The following is a 7,832-nucleotide window of genomic DNA, read 5'->3' as shown; positions in this document are numbered from 1 at the left end:
TCTCTCCTTCTATTCCTCCCTTTCCCTTCCTCCTCCCCCTCTCTTTCCTCCTCCTCTTTCTGTTTTTCCCCCTATCTTTGCTCCCCCTCCCTCCTTCCCTTTACCCACTGACTTTGTTTCTCTATCTCTGTTTTTGTCTTTTTCCCAACCCTCCCTCTTTTCTTCTCCCCAACCCACTCCATTTCTTGTTCATACAAGATAAAGGCACTTAGGGTTGATAAAAATTGAAGCTCATCTTTGTGGTGGCAGAAAAATTCAAAAATGAGAGGATGCCTTTTGATTTGGGAATGGCTGAACAAATTGTATCTGTTGGTGATGGGATACTATTGTGCACAGAGGAATAAAGGACTGGAGAAATTCCATGTGAACTAGAATGACCTCCAGGAATAGATGCAGAGTGAAAGGAGCAGAACCAGGAGAACACTGTGCACAGAGACTGATACACTATGGCACAATCAAATGTAATGGACTTCTCTACTGGCAGTGAAGCAATGATCCAAGACATTTCTGAAGGACTTATGAAAAAGAATGCTATCCACATCCAGGGAAAGAACTGTGGGAGTAGAAATACAGAAGAAAAAGAACTGCTTAAGCACATGGTTTGATGGGGATAGGATTGGGGATGCAGATGATCACACTAGTGCAAATACTAATAATATGGAAACAGGTCTTGAATCAATGACACATGTAAAAATCCAGTGAAATTGCTCATTGGCTATGGGAAGGGGAGGGAAATAACATGATTCATGTAACTATGGGAAAATATTCTAAATTAAATAAATAAACAAACCAATAAATAAATAAACTTAAAAAAAATTAAAGCTCATTTCCATATCTTTACAGTCCATATTCCTTGAAAGGCAAAATTCAGGCTTGTGGTTTTGTTCTTTGCTTCCACTGGGACAAACAACTCCTGTGTTGGTCCAAGGTCTCCTTTTGTTCCTCCCATATGGCAAAGCCACTGCTACATGCCTGTAGCTACTGACATTGTTCAGGATATTCTCATAACTTTGTCATTGCCTTAATCTGCTGACATCTCTGGGTCCCTTTTGTTATCCTGGGCACACCATATGAGCATGCAGGTCTCCATACTGTGCATTGGTCTCCAAAGTGGGATTTGTGAATGTGGTAGGATCCCATTGTGCATCTGATTAATGAATGGTGATGAGGAGAAGAAAGGGGTCATATCCTCCCCTCCCCTCAATAACCAGTTGGATTTACTCCAACATAATTTCACGATACTCTTTTATCTGTTTTCACTCAAACCTTCCTTATTTGGTTTCCTCACACCAATAGGCTCTCAGTGGCTACAGGCCACATTCTTCACATACTCAAAACCTTCCTACCATCAGCACTCTCTGCTCCTAAGTCACCTTGTAACTATAGCAGTAATCCCTCATAAGCCAGGCTCTGTCAGGAGTTTTCAGTGTTAGGGCAATAATGGTGAGTAAAAGCCTTACCAACCCTCTTTTTTTCTTTTGGGTGGGAAAGAGAGTGTTTATACAAAGTGAGGTAGAATAATTGGGTTAGAAGTCTCAATGGTGTGACCAATTTTCTCTGAAGAAAAAAATGTATGCATGGCACACTTAAATTGAATCTGCATTACTAACATATGATCCATCACTGTTTTAGGTCTAGCTAATAAATAAAACAACAAATCAAGCCCTTATTTGTAGCATTTGCCAATTGCTGAAGTGTAAATGCTCACACCGAAAATTTTACAATCAGACTTATACAAGTCAGTTGGAATTGGCTCCAGCACACCCCTGAAACATATGACACAGTGCTGATCTCATTATATTATTGTTCCCTTTGACCTTCTCTTCTAAATTTCTAAGTCAGTTGTCAAGGGTACCCAGTTAGCCAGGTTTTCAATCTGTGTCATTCTTGACTCCTTATACTTGACCCTAGTATCCAATCATTTGTCAGGTCTATTGTTTCCAGCAATACTATATCTCTTGTGTCTTCTTCTCTTCACTCACACCTTCATTCAAAAGTCTATTATCTCTCCCTGAACCTTTGCAATAGCTTCCTAATTGGTTTCTCTGTCTCAAATTTCTTACTCTCAAATCTATACTCCATAAAGCTGCCAAAATTTTTCCTGAAGCCCAGGTCTGACCATGTTCCTCCACTATTCAAAAAATTTCAGTATCTCCCTATTAACTTTATTTCATCTTCAACTAATCTCTTTTACACTTCAATTTTTGTGTCTTATAATGTACAGAATCATTAGTGTAATAGTATATGTATGTAATTTATCAATAATAAATATTTATCAATATATTTATTATAGTTATTTATTACATAGTTATATATTATTATCATAATGTTTATCAATAATTAGATCCTTATTGGTGCAAATAATGAATCCCATGAAATGGTCTCATATATTTAAATTTGTACTGCTAAAGGTGATAGTTATATAAATATGGTACTTGGTTCCAGCCCAATGGAAACATACATTGAGAATTTAAATAATGCAACCAGTTTATGGGATGCATTATTTATGATATTTAGGACCTACCTGTATAGACATGTTGCATGTAGAAGCTCAAAAACTTTTGCTGATAAGGTTCTAATCAAAGTGATTTGAAGTCTCTCTGCTCTAAGAAACCAATTTAAAGTTGCTGTCCTGTCCCTCTTCTCACTTTTCCTTTTTCCATTCTATAATGTTCATCTTCTGATCTTCTTTTTGTTTTCTTCTCTGCATTTTCAAATGAATTGATAACCCCATTTTCTTTCCTTTCTTCTATTTTTTAGCTCTCATTGCTAACTCCCTTTTTACTCTCAAATCATGCCCACTCCTCCCACTATATAAAAAAGAAAGAAAAACATAATGTTTGTAAAAATAAATGTAGTCAATCAGAACAAATAAAAAAAGAAAGAAAACCATAATCTTTGTAACAAATAAATGTAGTTGATCGGAACAAATCCACAAAAATATTTGCCATGTCTGAAGATGCATATCTTATTTTGCACCTTGAAGCCAGCACCCTTCTGCCAGGAGATGCTGCTGCATGTGCATCCTATTTTCAATAATGTGCATAAGGTCACCTAAGGGATATCATCCAGGAAATGCATAATCAGAAAAGAAGGTGGATCAATCATGTAGTGAGAGTGAGGGCTAACAGATGGGAAGTTCAAGATGTAAAAGGACCCAGAAGCAAGTCTCCAGCTCACTGGTAAGGAAGAAAATGGACAAGAATCACACAGGCTGGTGAAGTGTGGATAACAGTTAATGGATGGGCAATGCTTAAAGCAAAGGCATCAAATTCACCATCCACAGGAATCCACTTCTATTTGAATTCAACATTACTGGTTTAGGGTGCACATTCATTCACACAATGTATATATGAAGCTACACATATACACACATATATATGTATAGACACATGACATACCACATTATAGTAAATGTATGTACATGAGCATATGTATATTGCAACACAGGTATATTTATATATTTACTTGAAAATCAGTCACTTTAGGTTTTTTTTCTGGTATATAATATAACTAAAATGCCATCCATTTTCAATCATTGAAAATAGACTCTTATGAATTAGCCTAAAACTTTGTATGCCACTTAACTTTTATTTTTTTCCCTACAGAAAAGGATATTCTGAGTCCTAATCAAATACCTAACAAAAGAGAAATCAAGTCAGATTCAACTTGAGGCTTTCCTGTATTCAAGTGGTTGATTACTAGATCGATATTCTAAATTTAGCCACACGATGAACATCTTAGCATAAATTATAAGTGACCATGAGGGCTCTAAATGGCAACCGTGGAATCTTTTTAAAACTAAATTATTTCAGACAAGAAAAAAGGGGGAAGAAGTCACTTGGATTTTTGTACAAATATATCTAAATATATTTTCTCCCAAAATGATATTTAATAACTGTTACTAGCTATTTCCATGTGAACACTGATTGGAGTGGTGACACCTTCTCCATTACTAAAACATTAGCTACCACACACATTGCCTCACTGGCTCATAAATGCCAAATCCCAAGGAAGCAACTTGAGAGTTACTCACATTAATTTTACAGAGTTAATTTTACAAAGAGGTTATTTTAACCTATGGTCTGGGAAAGCCCAAAACTAACATTGCTATAGGTCAAAAGTAAATACTACCACTTTTCTATGTCTTATGTTTCTCTTCAAAATTAATTCTTTGTCATCAAAACAATATGGTGCAGGCTAAGAGACAGAAGGGAGGATAAATGGTATAGACTTGGGGTAAATGTCCTCAGCAAGATAGTATATGATAAACCCAAAGATCCCAGCTTTCAGGACAAGAACCCAATGTTTGACAAAAACTGCTGGGAAAATTGGAAAACAGTATGGGAGAGATTAGGTCTAGATCAATATCTCACACTCTATATCAAGATAAATTCAGAATGGGTAAATGACTTAAATGGCTTAAATATAAAGAAAGAAACTATAAGTAAATTAGGTTAACATAGAATAGTATACCTGTCAGATCTATGGGAAAGGAAAGAATTTAAGGCCAAGCAAGAAATAGAGAATATTAAAAAATGTAAAATGAATAATTTTGATTACATTAAATTAAAAAGGTTTTGTACAAACAAAACCAATGCAACCAAAATTAGAAAGGAAGCAACAAATTGGAAAAAATTAACAAAAACCTTTGACAAATGTCTAATGTCTTAAATATATTAGGAATTAAATCAATTGTACAAAAAACACAAGCCATTGCCCAAAATGTTGTAGAGGATGTGGCAAAATTGGGACACTGATTCATTGCTGGTGGAATTGTGAATTGATCTAACCATTCTGGAAGCCAATTTGTAATTATGCCCAAAGAGCTTTAAAAGACTGCTTGCCCTTTGATCTTGCCACATGACTACTGAGTTTGTACCCCAAAGAGATCATAAGGAAAAAGACTTGTACAAAAATATTTATAGCCAGTGGAATTGCTCATTGGCTACAGGAGGGGGTGGGAGGAAGGGAGGGAAATAATTGAATCATGTAACCATGGAAAAATATTCTAAATTAATTAATTAAATAAATGTTTAAAAAAACAAAATGAATTCTTTGTCTTTCCATAGTTTACTTTTTAAACCTTTACTTTTTGTCTTAGTAACAACTCTAAGACAGAAAGGAAAGGGCTTAGGTAAATTGAGTTAAGTGACTTTCCCAGGTTCACATAGTTAGAAAGTATCTGAGGCCAGATTTGAACCTAAGTCTTCCCATCTCCACTGTGCCACCATAGTAAAGACTAGTTCAAGGACATAGCTTGGATCTAATTCAGAAAGCCTTGTAAATGTGCATTAATTCATTCAGTGATGATGACACCATAGATGTCTAACTTATCCAGACCTGAGTCAGTGGTAAAACAAAAAAACTAGTGACTGGGGCAATGAGAATTCAAATAAAAAGACTTTCTTTGTTATACTATGACACAAGAATCATGAGCTTACTTCTCCTGGGGCATATCTAGATATAGCCCTGCAAAGCCTTGCTACAGAGTTTTTCTGTCAGTTGATAAGGGTTTGGAATCTTGGGGAAGTTTCAGTTGACCCAGGAGACTCGTGGAGAGGAGAAGGGTCAATCTGAGCTCTTTCATTGGATTGAAACCTGGCCTATATTCTGCAGCTTTTCTCTTAAAAATTGTTAGCTTAGCTAATTCCTTTGAATCTCTCTAACCTCCCTTATTCCCCATCTTCCTTTCCCTGCCTGATTTCTGTGAGGATTTGAAAGGAGGGTAAATCTGAGTCTTAGTTTCAACACTTGGAACAGTAGCTTTATATTCTCTACTAGTTCCGTGGATTCAGTATCAGTTTTTGCAGGAGATGTCTTAAAGTAATTGTACAGGTGAGTCCGAACTGCCTTAGGGATTATAAGGAATTGCCAGAGAGATGGGATAATTTCAATAGCTGTGGGGATGAAACATATGAACTCAGCTAGTGTAAAGGCAAACCATTTATAGTAATCATATATTTCTAGCATTTGTTGTACTAGATTTGGGACTTTTACTAGCCAAAAGTTGTATAAACCTTGCATAAGCAATCAAGCCATTATGGAAACACTGCCTAAAATAAATGTTTTTCTTGCCAGATTCATTTTTGTTGTTTTAGAAGATTAGTAAGTTTTTTGTTAACTGTGCTCGCCAGATGTAATAAGGGAATTGCAGGATGTAATAAGGGAATAAGGAGATGTAATATGGGACTGAAGCAATGGGGTGATAAGGAAGGTACAATGGTGAAGGTTGATAGTTGAGGTGGTAGGAGAAGTAAGGGAATGACTGAGCTTAGGGAATATAAACACAGAGGTATAAAGAGTTGCAAGGGAGAGGATGAGTTAATCTAAGGCGGGCAACAACAGCAGGGAAACACAGACTGGGACCCAGGTTAGAGACAAAACACTGAAGGGAAACAGACTGAGCCCTTCAAGTAAAAAAGGGCACTTTTACAGAGAAGGTTAGGGCCAGCCAAGAATGGCTTGAAACTGACTAGAGGGCTTTCTTGTCAGTTTCTCAGGTTCACTAAGGAAGAGACCAGAGGAGGTATTGAAGTTACACTTCCTCCAGCTTCCCTCAAAACCCAGAGAGAAATTATTTCTTCTTCCCTTCTCTCTTTCCTATCAATCAACTAATGAATTAGTCAAAGGTTTGATTAAGTAACAAAAGGGTTTAATAATTTTCAGGGTTGATTGGCAGGGACAGAAGGGTACAAGGTGACCCTAACATCCGCCTAGAGAAAGCTTCAGGTTGGGGAGGGAGACAGGAACGTGAAACTGAGAAAGGAACCTGCCTTAACTCAGCTCTCAAGTGGTTTTGTAATCAATAGGGTTAGGAAAGTTGGATACAATAAATAAAGAGATAATTTGTAACAAGGGTAAGCCCTATTTGACTACAGAAAACTAAACTATCAGGTTTGAAACTAACACTTAGGTTTACCCTCCTTTCAAATCCTCACAGAAATCAGGCAGGGAAAGGAAGATGGGGAATAAGAGAGGTTAGAGAGATTCAAAGTAATTAGCTAAACTAACAATTTTAAAGAGAAAAGCTGCAGAATATAGGCCAGGTTTCAATCCAATGAAAGAGCTCAGATTGACCCTTCTCCTCTCCATGAGTCTCCCGGGTCAACTGAAACTTCCCCAAGATTCCAAACCCTTATCAACTGACAGAAAAACTCTGCAGCAAGGCTTTGCAGGGCTGTTATGCACCCTCTTTGCACTACATATCTCAATTTAAAAAAATCAGTTCCTTTTAATTACATATGGCTAACTATAGGCATACTACTTGAAACCAAAATTATGGCCATCTCTCTGGGGACTTGGGAAGGCTCCACAGCATTAGGCAATATATTCAATACAGAATATTCTTCTGTATTGAAAGAATGCTTTCTTTGCACATTAAGTTGCCCTGAAAGAGTCAATAACAGTGTACAACATCCTTTCAATGATTATTCATATCATCATTCATAAGTATCCCCAAATCAGAACTTGTATTAATGGTCTATACTAAATTGCTGTGCATGATAGCCTCTCACCTTTAACACATATGGCTCAAACATTTGCATTGGGCTTTCCTCATCAATGGGAACTGATCATTCAATGTTCCATGCCTGCATTGAGAAAGAGTTGGTAAAAGTTTGAGAAGTTGGCTGCTTGTGTCTTCAAAGAGATATGATGGCTGAGGACACTGGGCTGGAAGTATTGCTATTCTAAGGTGGTGGTGGTTTGACTTGCCTGACATATAGTACCTCTTCTCTTTCCATCAAGGTACCTTGCTGATTCAATGAGACTGGCTTGCCTACCCTCTATGTGGCAATTAGTGAGAATATATGGCTTCCCTAGATGATTAG

Source organism: Gracilinanus agilis, chromosome 6, assembly GCF_016433145.1.
Source record: "Gracilinanus agilis isolate LMUSP501 chromosome 6, AgileGrace, whole genome shotgun sequence".
Taxonomy (NCBI): domain Eukaryota; kingdom Metazoa; phylum Chordata; class Mammalia; order Didelphimorphia; family Didelphidae; genus Gracilinanus; species Gracilinanus agilis.
Note: the sequence above shows the minus strand (reverse complement) of the source record.